This window comes from Mauremys reevesii, linkage group 11, assembly GCF_016161935.1.
Source record: "Mauremys reevesii isolate NIE-2019 linkage group 11, ASM1616193v1, whole genome shotgun sequence".
Lineage (NCBI taxonomy): Eukaryota > Metazoa > Chordata > Testudines > Geoemydidae > Mauremys > Mauremys reevesii.
The window spans coordinates 35527275-35546585 of NC_052633.1; positions in this window are offsets into that span (position 1 = coordinate 35527275).

The following is a 19311-nucleotide window of genomic DNA, read 5'->3' on the forward strand; positions in this document are numbered from 1 at the left end:
GTCACAAACGATTATTTTAACTCACTTCATTGGTTCTAAAGGTGCATATATATTCTTTGAATTATGTGATCTTTTAGAAGTGGATAGGTATTCATGACTTCTGCTTATCCAGTCCTGCAAGTTCACATATGCAGAAGATATTTGCTTTGGCATCTGAGCACAGTCATTCCCAGAACTGAAGATGCCCTAAACACTGACTTGATTAAAATGGCCGAATACTGTAGTTGGTGGCATATACAACCAAGTGTGACCGAGACAGTTTCAAGTGTGTTCCATATTTACAATATTAGAGCAGCCTAAGAACTGAATATGTTTCTCAGTGGATAGCGCTTGAAACACAAATCCTACCCACTCTACTTCAGAGTAACTCTAGAGAGATCTCTCACATATTCTAACCAACTGAGAAACACTTAGATACCTTAGTCACATATCAACCTTCTAAGCAGCGCTGGTTCCAGCTTTTTTGCTGCCCCAAGCAGTGAAGCAAAAAAAAATAAAAAAATAAAGCCAATCGGCAGCACTGTGGCTGCAGCTCAATCGTGCCGCTTCATTCTTCGGCAGCGGGTCCTTCGCTCCCTCTATTCCTGTTTGGCAGCAGCTCTAAGAGGAAGAGAGGGACTGACGGACCAGCCACCAAATTGCTGCCGAGGATCTTATTGCCCCAAACACCTGCTTCCTTCGCTGGTGCCTGGAGCCGGCCCTGCTTCTAAGCAAATTGGCCAGCATTTCATGGGGATCAAATACTAAAAAATCTCTGATCAACCAGTTTAGCCTTCTGTTACTCTGCATCATGATACTGTGCTCTGGTCTGGTTTCAATAATCTCATGTTAAGTTGGTTGACACACAACTATATTCAACTGTGCAAATCGTAACTTGGATGATTAGACCCACACCAGTACCATGGCTTCCTGTGTTAAGCAACATCACTCCTCCACGCATCTATCATGAGAATGCTACAACCAGTATGGTTGAGAATATCAGGCAAAGCAGAGCCTACCACAACAGACCTCTTTGACCACCCAAGAGTGCACCTGTCGCTAAGGTGCCCATTATGGGCCCATTTACACTGCCCAGATTTCTCTGTGGCATTGATATGGTATGAAGAATAGTCTGCAGCTGATGTCAGAAACCAGTCTCTTATAACTGACCTGACTGTGTCTGTACCCAGCTTTGATTTGCCATGGCAGGCCCTTCTAAATGGATTTCAAATGGGACAGGATCAATGTGCAGCCACCCTTCACACCTGGGGCCAATAATGGGATCCCACATGTGGCTGTGGCCAAAGACAGACAATATCACCCATCATTGATGACTGCCCTTTGACCAGATTTAATGGTGGTCTGAGGGCTCTGCACTGATTGGCAAATTGGCTTGCAAGCTCCACATCCAATAAGAAGATTCATGACTGCTGTTATCTCATCTGGCCATCAAAATGAGTTTTTAAAGTATCCGAAAGAATGAGAGGCAAACAAGAGAAAAGTGGATTAATTGATTTTCTTTTGAGTAGTAAAATAATTACTGTTGATTTACATTTTGCAATTGTTTTACATCGTCCATTGCAGGAGAGGGGAATTCTTGAGAAAGTAAGACAACTAAGGACTCCCAAGTAGTAGAACACATTGGTTTGGTCTAATAACTGACCATTATTATGTAATTTCCCCCCTATATTTCATGTTGGTCCTATTATTATGATACCTAGGGTATAATCATCAGCTTACAAAAATATGTAGTTGTGTCAAACTTTTTGCCCACTCTATGTCCTACTTCGGCAAATTCCTATTGATATCATTGGAAGTTTTGACTGAGTAAATGCATCCGGATCCAGCCCTTATTTGTCCTACAGGACATAGTTTAAGCATTGTAGTGTGGCAACAGAAGTTAACATAAAAATGTGAACAAAAATGTTTCATATATATGAAAGTGTGTGTGTGCATACGTTTATATTTACACCTTGCAAGATCCAGCCCTTAACAAATCACTGTTACACATTCTACAGAGCAACTGAGGGAGGGGGGGAAGAGGAATGTGGCCTAACTTTAAAGGTTTAAAATAAATGTATGTAAAATGTAACTTATTTTTACACTCAGCGTGCTACCAAACAATACAGTCATTTTGGTATATCTATTTGTTTGGTAGAATGTAGCTTATTGTCCCATATTCAGTCCTGATCCTACAGTCAGATCTGCATAGGTCAAGGATCTATCTATATGGATCCAATTGCAGGGTAAGGGCTTTATAATCTGTGTATAAAACAATTACTTTTTCTAAATGGTGTCAGAAATTACAAAATAAATTACAAAATAAATAAAATAAATAAATTATATGTCCAGAAATAAAGGTGTATATAATTGAGTTTGCTTATATAACTCTGATATACTTTAATTATATCAAATAACTTAATTCAAGTGTTTTATATCTTTTTAATAAGTCACTGAAGTTAGAAATGGAAATGACCTCTTTGATAATCTAGTCCATCTCTGTGCCAATTCAGGTGTATCCCCTACACTACATTATGTAATATTTTGTCCAGTCTATTTTCTTGAAGGCTTCCAATTTATCAACTATATTTTCAACTGACATCAAGCTTCCAATCCAAAATTAAATCTTTTTGTTTTGATCCAAAATATTAGCCAGTAATATGAATAATAACATTTATTGTTATATTAGATATAATCCTTCATGCTTCAGGGTGTATGCCAACTACCAATTGCCTGAGTTTGGGAAAAAATTAACTATGGGTGGCTTATTTCAGAATTGTACTTCATGGGTTGTCTTGCACCTTCCTGTGAAGCACCTTGTGTGTACCACTATAGGAGACAGGATGTTTGATTAGCTAGACCATTGACCTGATCCAGTTTGGCAATTACTTTGTTTTTGAGAAGTGCTCAGCACCTGCATCACTTATTAATATGATGATTGATGCAGACTATTAGCACTCCTCAGCCATTATGGACATAAGCAGGAATTTTAGGTGCTTATCAACCCTCAGGATCAGGCCCATAATTTGTATTTGAGGTGTGTATATATAAAATCTAACATTTACAGGACACTTCAGCTTCTAGGCATGAACACAGGCAACAGAAATGTTAATAGTGAAAAAAGAGTGCACAGTTGTAATTACACAGTTTCCCAAATGCAAGAGTATTGCAAATATCAATTTTCTTGTGTTAAAGCACACCCATGCAGCGTAAGCAGCAGTGTCTGCAAGATGGGTGGGAGATGAGGATGTGGGGAAATATGTTTGGGTAGTTAAGCATAACATTGACTATTAAATATGGAAAGATCTCCTTAGTTAATAGCATCTAGGGAAAAAAGACATATAGGGATGTAAGTAAATAACAAGGGTTAAGGCAACATCTTTTCATTTTCAGGGTTGGAAAGGGTTTTCCCTGAAAGCCAGCTATTTTAAAAGGACATTTATAGAGAAAAACAATTAAAGGATGGGGGAGGCTAAGCTACCTGGTATTTCACGTATCTTAATATTGATGTTGAAACAAGAACATTAATGTTGTTTCAACTTTTCTCTTACTTGGTCTATTACCAGTAAAGACTGTTAATTTTTCTTCGTACATCTATATAAGGCAACTGTGCTTGTTTAGAAGGAACAGTGGTTTTCTTTCTTTCTTTTTCCCTCAAAGGAAATATTTACCATTTTTTCCATTCTTTCCCTTCACAATGTTTTCCTCCCCATCCTATATATTTATACGAAATTAAAGGTGTTGTCTTTATTTATAGCTTGGCAATTTTTTCTTTATGGCTCTGTCCTGAAAAAGGAATTGTGGTCAAAACATTGTTGCTAAGTTTTATATTTTCAGTCATGCATTTAAGTAACTTTTGTTTCAGAAGGAATAGATCACTTTACAGATGACATTTTCTGGGAACCAAAACTTAAAATGTAAAAACAACCTAGCCAAAACCCTGTCCATAACAGCTAAAAGAACACATACTGAATACAATAAGCCAAACAGTCATTAAAATATGTTGGGCTCATTAAAATATTTTCTGGAGGAAAACTAAATTCCCCCCTATGATTGATGCAGTTGAAAGGCTGCATATTATATAATCTGGGATTTTGCACTGATAATGTTCTTTACACGTCTGAATCAATCTTTATTGGGCTTTCCTTGAGAGGGAAAAAAAATTAAAAATGAAAACTTCAGTTAGTACAAATAATGAAAATTGTCTTGAATGCCAGTGAATTGTAGAGCTATATGTGGAAAGAACACTTGATGATTATCATTGCCCTATTCTGCTGAGTGGCTGACTTTATACCAAGACGTCCTGACAATGTATTTTAAGGACATCAACACAAATTTAATTCGGTGTGCAATGTAATAACTCTACAGGGTAAGTTTCCCCCCCCCCCCATATAGGCTAGAAGAAGGTTTATATTTCCAAGCCACAGGGTGGCGCCATTATCCACTGCTCCGTATTCCGAATCCTCGCACCGTCCCCCACCCAGATTTCCTCTGCACTTCGAGAAGCTACTGATTTTCCATGCATGCGGCGGGGCAGCTCAATGGATCAATTTGATTGATGTGTAATAAACCCTAAGATCTGCTAAAATATGCAATAAGTTTGACGTTATGCGATACAATTATGGTAATATGATCTCTGGGCAGGGAGCATTATGGGATCATTGCATTGAAAAGGGGATAGCTCTCTGCCTCCAATGCTCCACAGCTTCCCCAGCCCAACAATTTACATTCAACTGCGACATGGCTGATTCCTTGCAGCGTATTATTGCGCTGGAATTCTAGTGCAAAAAAGTGCATGCAAATAGCCACATTCTTGTTTGGGAGTGAGGGGAGAGGATATTGATTTGCATAGAGCCATAATTCCTTTCCTCGTGCTTTTACATATTTGTTTTAAATCCTGCTTGAAAGGTAGGTGTAGGAAAATATCCTGCCCCATAAATTGTTGAAAATTACCCTCGGCTGACGTCCTACCTGCCTACCATCCCTGACGTCCCTGGAGGACGCAGGGATGGTAGGCAGTTTAAATGAAATCCTGTGCGGGCTGGAGCAGAGGATAAGTTTGGGCACATTTTTCTGTCTAGAGTTTATGGACGCTTGAACTGGAGGCACAGCTCAGGAAAGACGAGTTTTATTCCGGCGCCTGTCACATCAACATTGCCCCTAACACGTGATAATAATAATACCCCCCGCCCCGATATCAACGTGTGGGGAAGATAGCGGACAAAAGGATCGCACTGCCAATGCAGGTTAAGTAACAAACGAAAATCCATGGGCTCAGATTAATTCCACTCACCTCCCTAGTCCCCTCTACCTACCCCAGTTAAATAAACGTTGTGTTTCAGATCCGAGCTAAAAACAAAGGCCAGTTTTGTTGTGTGTGCGGTTTTTTTTAAACAGACGCTTGCAGAAATCCTTCCCCTCTTTTGGCCCCATTAGTAGAAGGTTTATTGGGGGCTCCTGGGAGCGCGTGGATGTGGTTTGCCGCAATTCCGCGCAGGTACTAACCCCCACTCTTAATCGCGCAATGCAGGCACCCATTGTTAATTGCAAAGGTGGATAACCTTTTTAATTAAAAGTCAGTGGGCCTGATTTTATTGGGCCTTGCTTAGATTGATGCAAGAGAACCACCCATTTTTTTCTTTGTATTTAATTAAAGTTTTGGTGAAATAAATAACTGGCACTTAGGTGTATGTTCAGTAGGGTGCTGAGCAATTAGTACAGATTAGTTTTGACACTCACTGCTGGAATTTCTGTGCTCTATAATAGAATAGACCGTAGAAAGTTATTGAAAGCAGTCTCATCTTGCAGAATATGGACCACTTGTGTCAGCAACACTGCTGCACGTACCACCTTCCCCAAAAATCCACCAACCTTTGAGAGTAGGACCTTAAAGATTGCTCTAATACCCTGTCTCTACCCATTACATTTTGTTGGTTTAGGGAGGGTACAGGGCTTTGTGTTTTCAACACTACACCTGAGGTGATGCTGCTCCTTTTCATTATTATTTTTATCATTTTTTTTTTGGTTAGAGAAAATAAATAGGAAAAAAAAGGTTTCTCTATCCATCTGCACTAGGCAGTTGCTACAAAAAGCAGGTTTTCTTGAAAACTGGAATATGCTCTTCCAAACTGCAGCAAAAAGGACTATTTCTGGCATTGGTTACTTGGATGGGGGGAGGGATAAGGGAGTAAAATGGGAGTGACAGAAGGGGTAGCTGAGAAATAGATTACTGTAAATAATATAACTCTCTCGGAGCAATACATTTTTCACCTCTGGGTGCCACTGTTCAACTGTTTCTTGTTCAGTGACCATCTGTTTGGAAGTCCAGCATTTACCAGAGAAATATTCCTGAAAGAAGCTGTTTAAAGAAATATTTCCTATATCTCTGATTATCTGAGATACAGTTTTTCAACATATGGATGTTAATTATGCACTATTCTGATACATACTAAAAGATGAACTAGTAAACTGAGGAAGATTCATGGTTGCCCTATTTAATGAACAGAGTAGTCTGTTTCTTTGAATCTTCTCTTCACTTTTTGGCTAGAGGTTGAAATTTAGGTGTTATGTACTCCTATATAAATGTGTGTGCATATTTATTAAATTGTTAAATTTATTCTCATATGCCAGTTGATCTAAATGCTGTTACAATGCCAGCATTAATTTGCTTTATTGCTCACAAACTAGTTAATCTAAAAATCTATTGACTGATATCATCCCTTTACCACTACTGTGGAACTGTTAATATTCAGAGCAAAATTAATTGCATTCTGTGTATCCAGCTGTTCCACCAAATTAATTATACTGTTTCTTCTATCAACTGTGCCAGGTCAGAACACATTGTTGAATTGCACTGGACCACATCTCAGAATTGTGCTATGACTTATTCTAGCCAAGCAGACACCTCCTCTAAACAGTAGAAGGCAAGCAGTTTAACTCTTCACTGCTACAGGGCTGCATGTTTGGCACCAGTTTTTAAAGAACATCCATTGAGATCAATAGCATGCAAGGTCACACCTGGTATGTCCTACTGCACTGGAGAGGACCACTATGAACTACCTTGGCCTGCGGCTTTTTCAACCCCTTAGGAAATAGTTTGTCATTTTATGCCAACAATCCTGTCAAGATTTGCCTATATACACAAACACACAATAGTTATATGATAGCCTTTATAAATAAGCACAGACTCAGTATAATAATATCTGTGTAATATATGTCCTGTGCTGGGGAGCTCTATTCTTCCCTTTTATGGGATGAAACTGATGATCTAATATGTCTTTCATTCTTAAGTGCTAAATTCTATACATGTATTTTTTTTCCCCACTGTCTGAGAAAAAATTCAGAATGAAACATCTGTTAAAAATTAACTTAGTCCCAGATCTGTACATTTTTCTATCTAGTTACATTTGGAAAATCCTAAATAAAGAATATTTTGAAAGAAAAGAATTTAACTTTATCCTGGGAACATGCAGTTCAGGTTTTGAAAGGGGAAACATGTAATAAAGTCTGTTTTAAATGAAACTGGTAAGGCAGTAAAATACGTAAGTGGAAACTTTGAGGAAACTGGCAATGAGAAACTGGAAATCAAGCAGTAATTTAAGTTTCACTCCACCACCCTTTGCATGTGTGAGTACAAAGGAGAGACTGGGCATGAGTGTGAGTCAGAGCCCTCCTCTCAGGAACCAGAGGGACAGAGATTCCCAGCATCTGTTTCCTTAACTATCACCCAGAGGATACTGGTGGTAAATCACAGTGAGTAAAAATAGAATCAGAAGACTAGCTCAAAACAAATGAAATACTGTATTATGCAGTATATTTAATAGTGTATCTATATGTAGCACTCTTGCTCAACCTTTATCCATTTACAAACTCTATGTGTCAAATCCATTTTATGTTCAAGCAGATTGTTGTTATTAAAACTGCAAATGTGGACACTTAGGATTTCCCAAAGAGAACCATCTGCCAAATCAGTTTAATAGCTAGCAGAGTTAAAGAACTCATATCTTTTAAACAAGTATTCTGAAAGAGTTGATTTGGACATGGAAGGCCAGATCCTTTGGTGGTATAAATCACTATGCCGATTTGCACCAACTGTGATTCTGGCCCAGAGATTCCAATGAAAGAGTGAATTTGGAGTCATGATGTTTTACGTGGCCCACTGATCTGAACAGAAAACTCCCATGTCATCAGTGCCGGATAATCGGAATACAGATACTCACTTGCCTTGCAGTGCTGTAGTGTGATTTAATTAAATTGCTGTGGGTTCCTCAGATGGAAGGTACTACAGAGGTGCAAAGAATTATCATCATCCATTAGAGTTTTGAGTGTGTACATAGGTACCAAATGTTTTAAATAATACCTTACTCACTTGTTAAACTCCTGACATTTTACAAAAATGTTAAAGGCCAGCTTGCTGAACAGGATTCTTCTGTTCTTTAGCACACAGAACTGGATGAGTTACTGTAAGCAATATTGTAATTAGCAATGGTTCATTCCTGAATATAAAGGAATAATGCTTCCAGTGCCTTTAGATGAAAAGCTCAAGTGTTTATATTAGAAACAGGTATGTATGTTTAAATAAACTAAATTAGATATTTCTTGGACCTGGTTGCATTTATAATATTTTATTAAATTATAGTTGCAGATTTTCAACAAATCCAGCAGCTTTAATAAATAAGATTAGGTGGGGAAAGTTAACAGTATGTAATGGAATTGATCCACTAAATTAGTATTGACACCTTAGTGGCTACCTTTAAATATACGTTATTATCAAGAGAGAATGTAACCTATCTGCTTGTCTTTAATATGTTGCTTCTGCATATTTCAAGGATACACTTTTTGTCTTGTTTATTCATCATGAAAAGTCTTGGCATTACTGCATTAATTTAGTTTTGTTTCCAATTCAAGATGTTTTAGGAAAAGCCAGTTCTAAAGAAATCGTTTATAATTCATTTAGATAGGTCTAAAAAGACTCTTGGTGTTGATGAATGTGTTTTGTTAGAATAGTTACACTTTGCTGACAAAAACATAATATTCAGAGACTAGAACAATGATATATGCAATAAATACAATGAAAGAATGAACTAGAAATAGACAAAAAAAATCTGTCAAGCAAAAAAGAAGACATCTTGCACTGAGGATCGGAGGCAGCCAATCTCTCATTATTATGTACAGTGAATGTGATTTAAATCAGTATGTACTAATAGTGAAGTGGCAGAACAGAAATATGCTGCCATATTGAAATTCAGATTTAGATTTATTCAAATTTACTTTAATCCCAGAGAAGTTTTGAGTATGAGAGTCTCGCACAGTCTTCACAATTTGAAATTAATACAGGCTTTGTTAAGATTTTGAAAAATAGTTGCTTTAATGTGTACTTCCAAATCTTGTAAATTGAATAAAGTAATTCTCAACTAACAATCAACAACTTATTATTTTGCTTTCATAATTATTTGTATCTTAACTATGCAGTTGTGCACAATCCAGTCTTTTTAATTGATCAGAATAATCTTGTTGAAGTACTTTGACATTTATATAATTTAGAATCTTAGTCTCATGGGACAAAGTCTAAGTTTTAAAGGAATATTTCTTTTACATTTGTCTATGTAAATACCTTTGAATTATTATTATTTAATATTCATATTTTTTAGGTTCAGGGAGCAATTCTGTATAGATTCTTATCTTTCTCTCATCACAGTAGTATTTCTACCGTACAGTACTTACTATTATACCATATATACACACAAAGATATATACATATATATATAAATATACACATATATAACACAAATGATGATGTGGGGTCCCTGCCTTGAAGAAGTGAATCCCACTTTCATTTTATTATGATGTAAACCAGGCAAGGTCAGCACATTACTCCCGCCTATGGTTGACCCCACCTAGTTTACCTGGCAAGAAAGCTAAAGTGCTTTGTTTTCATGGTATTTTTTCCTTGAGATAGCTCACGTTAGTTATGCTGAGGTAAAAAACCAAATCCTCATATAGCAGCGAAGACAAGATCTTAGTTGTTTAAGGGCAGTTATAACTTGTGCTGGTATTTTTCTGTGTTTTCCACAGTTGTGTGGAACCCCATTTTGGTATTTTTGCTGACTGTTTGTATTGTACCACTTTTAGCTGTTTATCCATCTAAAATGATTTTGCTGCCTCTTTTGATACTGTCTTGTGACATTCTTCTGCACAACCTCCCATGACATTTGTCATTTCTGTGGCAAGAGAGAGACCCTGGTATACATCTACAGAGGATGCATCAGAGTGCAGCCCCTCTTCCGGCTCCGTTCTGGCTGCACTTCCCCCCACACCTCCTGATCTATGCACACCCCAACCCTGGCCCCACAAAGTCATGGGATCTCCTCATCAGGCTCCTCCTGGCACTGGCCAAGATGGATGCTGAAAGGGGTGGGGGTGCCCTGCGATTGGGGGGGCTATTTCTTGTCACTTGTCTGCTCAGATCTCTGGGCAGAGTTCCTCTGGGCAGTGTCCACTGACTTCTTAGATGCCTATGAGGAGCAGTGGGCACTGTCTCACATTCTCTGCTCGGTGTCCCCTTCCGGTTCCTTGATTTTCAACCTTTGACCTCACTCCTGTTCCTGTTTTTCCTTTGTTGTCCCACTGTAATCAATTGGAGCTTGGACTTAATTGTTCCTCTCCCTTAGTTGTGGGGGAGAGCACTTAGTTATGGGCAAGCCTAGACTTGTGGGTGCCAGTACTTCAAATAGTACACAGCTTCCAACTTCACAGACAATAGCCTCCTTCACCACACAAACTCCCTAAGTTTGGCTCTTGTCCCCTCTGCATTCAAATCAGGCAGCTTCTGCCTCCTCGTTGCCTGAGTCCAGTGGGAGGTGGAGGGAGAGGGATGGAGTAGGGGAATGTTAAGAGCACAGGAGAGACAGGTTCCCTGCCCTTGTTTCCAGTTCCTGCCACCTGGCTGCCAGCAGCCCAGAGTTGAAATTTTAGGGAAAGTCATGCTCAGCCCCCCAGGCAGGAGCCTTCTTAGTATGGACTGATTCCTCAGAGGATTTAGTTTTGAATGCCATCTAACCACTTCCAAGTGTGGAGAAACTTGATGGGACCAGTGATGATTGGCACAGTCTCATTAGAAGGGGGAAGGAGAGCACACCCTGGGGGAATGCAGGGCAGCCCCTCATCCTCCAGAGGCTCTATCCACCCATTGGCCTGTTGGAGGACGAGGAGAGCTATTGGGCCCTCGCTTTCCCATTTCATTAATTTAAACCCTATTATCTTCCCCCTTCTAACTTTAGTTTCCAAGCTGCGCTTTGCAGATGCTGCAGATCTTGCCTGACTGAGGTCAGGAAGGAATTTTTTCTTCCCATTGGGGCCAAATTGTCAGAGGTCTAGTGGGATTTTTGCCTGACTTGCAGCATCCTGGAGGCACAGCTAGGTCGCATAGGAGTAGGAGTTAGTGATTAGTGGGAGTACTTGGTAGGTATGTTAGTTCATTGCAACTTGAGGCCAGTTTTCAGTGCAGTTAAAAGGCTAAAAGGACTGGTTCCCACAGGTAAAATATCATTCTAGGACTTTGCTGATGGGCCCTTTACAAATAGGATAGGAGGACACTTTGTGGCCTTTTGTGCACCAAAGTCCCTTCCATTTAGTATTTCTGTCTTCCTTGCAGGGGCCAGGGCAAAAAGAGTCAGAAGAGTGAGCTGAATCTTAAGGTAGGTTGAGGAGAGCCTACCCCAAGCTATGGGTTATAATTAGAGCCCAATGTGTGATCCACAAATAATGGTTCGTGGATAGCCGCAGATTTGCAGGGATCTACTTATAATATGTCATAGGGAGCTCTGTAACCCCCATACTGGAACCACTTAAAATGTCTGGTATGTCACCAAGCATTTTAAAATCCATCACTATAGCTGACCTTATTTGCTGATGTGTCCAGATCAAGGGCTAGCAAGTCTCTGGGCATGTGTGAACTGCTATTATTTTTTTTCAAAGGCTTATAACTAGGTTTGTTTATAACTTGGCCAAATGTGGGCAGATTTTCATGGGGAAGGCAAAAAGCATTCTCCTGATACAAACGCTACTCCCCTTTCTCTAAAGTATGAGGCCCTTAGGCAGGGGTCGGCAACCTTTCAGAAGTGGTGTTCTGAGTCTTCATTTATTCACTCTAATTTAAGGTTTCGCATGCCAGTAATACATTTTAATGTTTTTAGAAGGTCTCTTTCTATAAGTCTGTAATATATAACTAAACTATTGTTGTATGTAAAGTACATAAGGTTTTTAAAATGTTTAAGGAGCTTAATTTAAAATTAAATTAAAATGCAGAGCCCCCCGGACCAGGGGCCAGGACCCGGGCAGTGTGAGTGCCACTGAAAATCAGCTTGTGTGCCACCTTTGGCACGCATGCCATAGGTTGCCTACCCCTGCCTTAGAGCATCTCAAAGATTTCTAACATGGACAAATCATATTTTTGTTCAGCCTTTTTCATGGAAATGTCTGAACAGGGTAGGCAGGTAGAGGAACTGGGAAGAGAGTACGGCAGAAAGGGATTTAGGGGTTATAGTGGACCACAAGCTAAATATGAGTCAACAGTGTGATGCTGTTGCAAAAAAGCAAACGTGATTCTGGGATGCATTAACAGGTGTGTTGTGAGCAAGACACGAGAAGTCATTCTTCCGCTCTACTCTGTGCTGGTTAGGCCTCAACTGGAGTATTGTATCCAGTTCTGGGCACCGCATTTCAAGAAAGATGTGGAGAAATTGGAGAGGGTCCAGAGAAGAGCAACAAGAATGATTAAAGGTCTTGAGAACATGACCTATGAAGGAAGGCTGAAAGAATTGGGTTTGTTTAGTTTGGAAAAGAGAAGACTGAGAGGAGACATGATAGCAGTTTTCAGGTATCTAAAAGAGTGTCATCAGGAGGAGGGGGAAAACTTGTTCACCTTAGCCTCTAATGATAGAACAAGAAGCAATGGGCTTAAACTGCAGCAAGAGAGATTTAGGTTGGACATTAGGAAAAAGTTCCTAACTGTCAGGGTGGTTATACACTGGAATAAATTGCCTAGGGAGGTTGTGGAATCTCCATCTCTGGAGATATTTAAGAGTAGGTTAGATAAATGTCTATCCGGGATGGTCTAGACAGTATTTGGTCCTGCCATGAGGGCAGGGGACTGGACTCGATGACCTCTTGAGGTCCCTTCCAGTCTTAGAGTCTATGAATCTATGAATCTATACTGGCATGGAAAATTTCAGTCTGAACAGTTAAAGTTTGGTAAAGTTATTAGCAACTGAAAACATGGTCTTATAATAGGGAGTGTTGAGCAACTTTAATAATAGGGGGTGCTACTACCTTTGCCTATAACAATTTAAATGTATGTAATATGTATCCCATATGCATGTAGAGGTGTAAGGATTTTGGGTCTGGTCAGTCAGTCAAGCTGTGTGTGGAACGTACACTGACTTTAACTCAAGTTCTGCTTCTGGATAACTTAAAAAACCTTACTTTGCTGTTGAAGGTCAATAGCTACAGTAAATAAAATTCACTCAGATGTGTGGCTTGTGTGCTACATTGTGTCATTTTGGCTGCCTATGAATCTACATATGAGACTTGTTCAGTGCTAATGATATGAATGATGGTTGTAGTTTGGCAGAGTCTGTAGTTTTTATTCCTAGTTGGCTTCTCATTAGCTGGTCTTCTGTATGCATACACAAACTATAAAAATCTATTTATTTCAGGCAAGCACAGACAGAATGGGAGAAAATGTTTCTACCCAAGACTTAATTTGAAAAAGGCACTGGGGTAAAATCCAGTTATTTTTATCAGGCTATTTACAGGAACTAGAAGTTACATAAATGTATCTAGCAGGAGCCTTTTATAGACTTATGGCCAAATCCAGTCCTGGTAGAAGCAGGTGCAACTATGTTGGCTTCTCCCATTTACATTGTGGTTGGATTTGGAACATTCAGTTCATTGGGTTTGCACAGGGTGTAAATCAGTATTGAATTTGGGCCATTTTGTTTGTTAGATGTTTCAGAATGAAAAAAATACCGTTGTAGAATACATATTAACAGTTAAAATTATACAGTGTATCCACTGAGTTTTTCTCTGGTATCCTGGTCCAGGAAATGTTAGTATTATGCAATTAATGTACCACATGCATTCTTTTCTTATCAGGGCTTAAAGAGCTCACAGGGTATGTCTACAAACTCCTGCAGCTGGCCTGTGTCAGCTGACATGGGCTCCTGGGGCTTGGGCTGCAAGGCTGTAAAATTGCAGTGTAGACATTTGGGCTTGGGCTAGAGCCTGAGCTCTGGGACCTTCCCCCACTACAGAGTCCCAGAGCTTAGGATCCAGGCCTGAACATCCACCATGCAATTTTACAGCCCCTTAAGCCTGAATCAGCCATATGTATCTAATTGCATGGCAGACATACCCCTAGCGTTCCTTAATAACATGAAAACTAGGCTGTACCTGCTCCCCAGAGGACACTGAAAACTACACCTGCTTTAAACTCTGCTTCCACAGGATTGCTGTGAATTTGAAGGAAGGATGACCCCTGAGACTGTTGAGTTCACAGGTAGCTGGGCCCAGTCCTTTTTCTCATTCACACCCCTGAATTCAAATTATACATGCCAAACACTTTTTGCTATCTTACACTATTTACACAGTATATATATATATTTTTAAAGTATAACATTTCCAGCAAATGCACTTAGGGCTTTTCTTCACGTACACTGCTGCAGTGGTGCAGCTCTGGTGCTTTAGTGAAGATGCTACTTTGCTGATGGGAGAGCTTCTCCCATCAGTGTAGTTAATCCACCTCCCCAAGAAACGGTAATTATGTCAAGAGGATAGCACTGGTTAGGTTGCTATAAATACATCACTCGGGAGTGTGGATTTTTCACACCCCTGAGTGACATAGTTATACCAATATAAATCTGTAGTGTAGACATGTCCTTAATGTACATTTGTCAAGAGGTGAAACCTCCTTCCTTGATTATGGTTAACAGAAATCAGTTGTTTAAGTGACACAATAAATTAGATTATGCAGTCCTTCCTTTCTGTCTGCAAGCTCATATGCCTCTGATCAAATGGGTTTAGGTTGGCTAAGAGGGAACTTCTTTGGGGAACCACTTGTTAAAATATTGGTAGCTTATCATTGCATATATCTGAGGTTATTACTGAACGTTTAAAGTCAAACAGGATTCTGGAATAGAATACACACTTCTTTGTACCAGGTTCTTGAATTAGAGAAATACTAGTGTTCTTATATGCATGCATGTACTGTCCATCGATATAACTGAGAGCAGAATCTAGCCAGTGGTATCCAGGAATCGTTATTTCAAAATAATCATTTCACCATTATCAATGTTTTTAATTAAAAGCTACAGAAGATCTTTATGAATAAGTAGCATTTTTTCTCTTGGTGGTTTATTTTTTAAATGTAAATTGTCAACTACTGTGATAGAAAATTGGTTGTGTCCTGGAAGTTAACACTCAATTATCCAACAGTAAGATTTTTTTCTAGTAAATTAAAGCCTTGTTACCCAAGGACTAAAATTCAAAATTATCTCAATGAAATATCCGTGTTTTAATTTTTAATTGTTGGTGTCAAAAAAGGGATAAAAACTACATGATTGCAAATGGGTTTGGATTAGAATTTAAAGAGAAAGCTGTCATATTACATAACTCCAGCGACTCCAGGGAGCCAATATCATTTTTAAAACATCATAACTTTTTTGGGAAAAAAGTGTGTGTAAAAAAATAAATCAAGTGGTGCATATTTATAAACAGGAAAATCATTTTCAATTAAAGACTAGTCTTTCGAGATTACTACACTTACTACATTTCCACAGCAAAACAATTTGCTTCTTAAATCCTATAACATTTCATAGCTTACTATTCTAGTGTTCATACTGTCCTAGCATTGTACTGTTATCAGTTAAGATGCTAAATATTTCTCCTTTGACTGTGTGACCTGATTCTGATGATATTAAAGCAAACTTAAGTGATTAAACATATAATTATTAGACAATTGACGTCATCAAGTGGCAAGGTTCACTTTTTCCTGATGTCTGTTCATTTACAGTGCTCTTGTTAAAGTACAGTAAAAAACCCTTTTGTGTTGTGACTTTAAATGATATCTTTATTAGAAATGCTGCACACACTTATTCCTTTCAGGAAGCAAAGGGGAAGAAAAGCAACACTATATGTTATTAATATGGCATTTTACACACTGGCTTAACCTTTAGCAGATGAAAAATACAAGGTCAAAAAGTGGTTATGTTGGAAAATATTCACTTGGATTGCTGTATTTTTTTTCTTTAAAGAAAAGCCAATAGCATATACTTATGAAATACATTCTTTAGCCCTAATGATGTGTTTCCAACACTGGTGTTATATTGGTTGATTCTCTTTTTTCAAAAGGACAGAAGAGTTCTACAAATGTTACATTTGTAGATGATGATATTCTGTTTTTCTCTAACATAAATTATATGTGATATCAGATGAAGATGTAATATTTACCATATGCTAATGATATACCTTACATTTCTGTTGCACCTCTCAACCCAAAGAGCTCAAATTGTTCTGTTTGCTGTCCTTGAACTGCGTGCAGAACTTCCACCAATGTCACTATATTAACGCATCCCTGAAACAGACACACCTTTGAGGACTGCACAGTGGGTCTCATTCTCATTTACACCAAGGCCCCTTTACACAGCTCTGGCAGTGCAAAGAGGCCTCAAAGGGAGTACAAATTATATTTACATCCAATTTGGGGCTAATGGAGCCTTTGTATAAATGAGTGCCAGGCCCAGTATCCATGTGACATTGGAAACACTTCATAAGATTTTGTAAGCGGGATAAAACCAAATGTATACAAATAAAATTACAAAGAAGCGCATGAAATACTCTGTTGCAATCTGACCAGTTAGCGTCCCTACTCTTGTGAAAATTGTCAGAAGTAATTTAGGGCCTGATTCAGCACCCATGGATGTCAATGGGAGTTTTCCCTTTGACTTCAACAGGCTTTGGACCAGGCTCTTACTGAATAAAAGTATTCAGGACTTTAGCTTTATGACTGAACCAAGAGACGGCATCTCCACTAACACAGTGCTCCCCTAATGCCATGCTGAGGCATTGTTTCAGTACTGGCTCTGGGAGAAAGGCGCCACATACTGAATTACCAAGACCGCTTCCTGCACATTTTTAATTTTACAGGAATTAAGAAGGTAGTCATAGGATACTGAAGACAATGGGCTCACAAACTCAGTTGGTAGAGGGATGGCAATGGTAGATGTGGCTTTAAATATGGTTACAGCAAAACCATGTATTCTTTCCTCAGGAAAACAGACTACAGAAGTTGGGAATAAACAAAGTGTTATTGTGTCACTAGGACACACCTGATTTTTTTGCCACTGTGACCTATAAATGTGACCATACTACTAGAATACATTAAGAACTGGCTAAATAATTTACAACTAAAATCCTGATTCTGCAAACTCTTATGCACATGCTTAACTTCATACATGTAAGTAATTCGAGTTAAATCAGTTGTATGTACATAAGTGTTTTATTTACTATTTTAATACAAATTACTAACCAAATTCTGCTTGTTTGAAGCAGTTGTGGGAAATCAGTTAAATTTGTAATTCAAGCTGTTTGACTGGATACGCAAGCTATGCTTCTGTTCCTTGACTGGATGACTGTAGATCTTAGAATCAGATTTGTGGTGCAAATGCTCATGATTATTAATCTGTAATGTGTTTTCCATGAATATTATCTTAATATGTGTGAATATTTGTTAAAAAGTGCACAAAAGCAAGTTAAGTTTTAGAAACATTTTATTTCTTTTTTGAGGTCCATCTCATCTTGGGCTGGATTTTTTACCAGAGTAGGAATTGTGTACATTAATTGCTATCCAATTGGAGAAGCTGAATTAGGCTGGCACAAGAATTTAGCACTAGGAACAGATTAGTGGGCTATTCTGCTTCAATGTTTGTTAAAGACACACAGTCAAGGAGTTCAGGCACCAAACTGAAGTTTTATTGACAATAAAAAATGTTCACAAAAGCTGATCTGAATATAAAATTGGTTAAAACCTGAATCCAAATCTCTCCTGAATTTCAGGAGAAAGTTCTTTGGATATGAATCCCTGGATGTGACTCCTCCTTTCTGGTTTTAGATATGGCAAGGATCCAAAAGTGGAAGGGGCCTATTCTGAGGTTCAGATATGGTGAAGAGCTTCTGAGAACAGTCAATAAGATTCCAGCATTGAGGAATTCAAATCTTGATAGTCTACATCTAATCTAGATTTGAATGCTGCCCTTGACCCACCAGCCATCCTAGATGCTATACAGACATATAGTTAAATAGACCCCTTTCCCAAGATCTTATAATCTAAATAGATGGCACATGGAAACATTATTTTTGTCCCTGTAGCCCTTATCATACTCCTGCCCAGTAGTACTTGGACTTTGCCTAAACTACTATACAGTGTTTTTCTGTTTTTGTAATTAATCCTAATTTCCCTAGCCCTTCCTGATCCCTTTGCTTGTATCCTAATATTTATTTAATGTAATTTATCTTCAAACCCACTCCAACATTTCCTTAACAAAAGCACCTTCTACCCATAATCTCTGTCATCCCTTGACGACCTGACTTCCCCTCTGCACACAACATCTAGCCATTCTGCAGTGTCATCTTCCGCTGGGCAAGTGAGCAGTTCACATAGTTTCAGTTGGAAGGAGTCTCTCGCTATGAAAGCAGGCTACAGCTCCTAGGAGCCTGGCTTTGCCTTCAGCGATGGAGGCTTGAGCTCATGCCCCATGTGCTGCAGAAATATAGTTATGATTTATCTTTTTTTAAAGTTGAAAATAATGTTTTTTTAAAATTATTAAACATTTCCAGTTAGTGTTTGTCACGGAAACACTGAATGATTGTGAATCTTTACAATGGGAATAATAATGTTAAACTCATAGAGATATTATGACTTTTAATTAATGCTTGCAAAGTGTTTTCATATTCTATAATTAAAGACATGGTATATGTACAACATTATTGCTGTTCTCCCTTGATGCATCAAACTCTTAAGGGTATTCTTAAAGTTAAGTATGTGAGTTGTCCCTTTGACTTCAAATAGGATTACTGCATGTGTTTAAGTGCTTTGTTGGATCAGAGTTTAAATGTGTGCATAGCTCACATGAGTATCCATAGGAATCATGGAGTTCATGGAGGGAAAAACTAATTCCATAGTGATCCAACTTCTTCCTATTGTAATATTCCATCCATTTTCATAATCCTTTTGTTTAAAGTAGAAAATATCCCAGTTGATTACAGTACGTATATTTT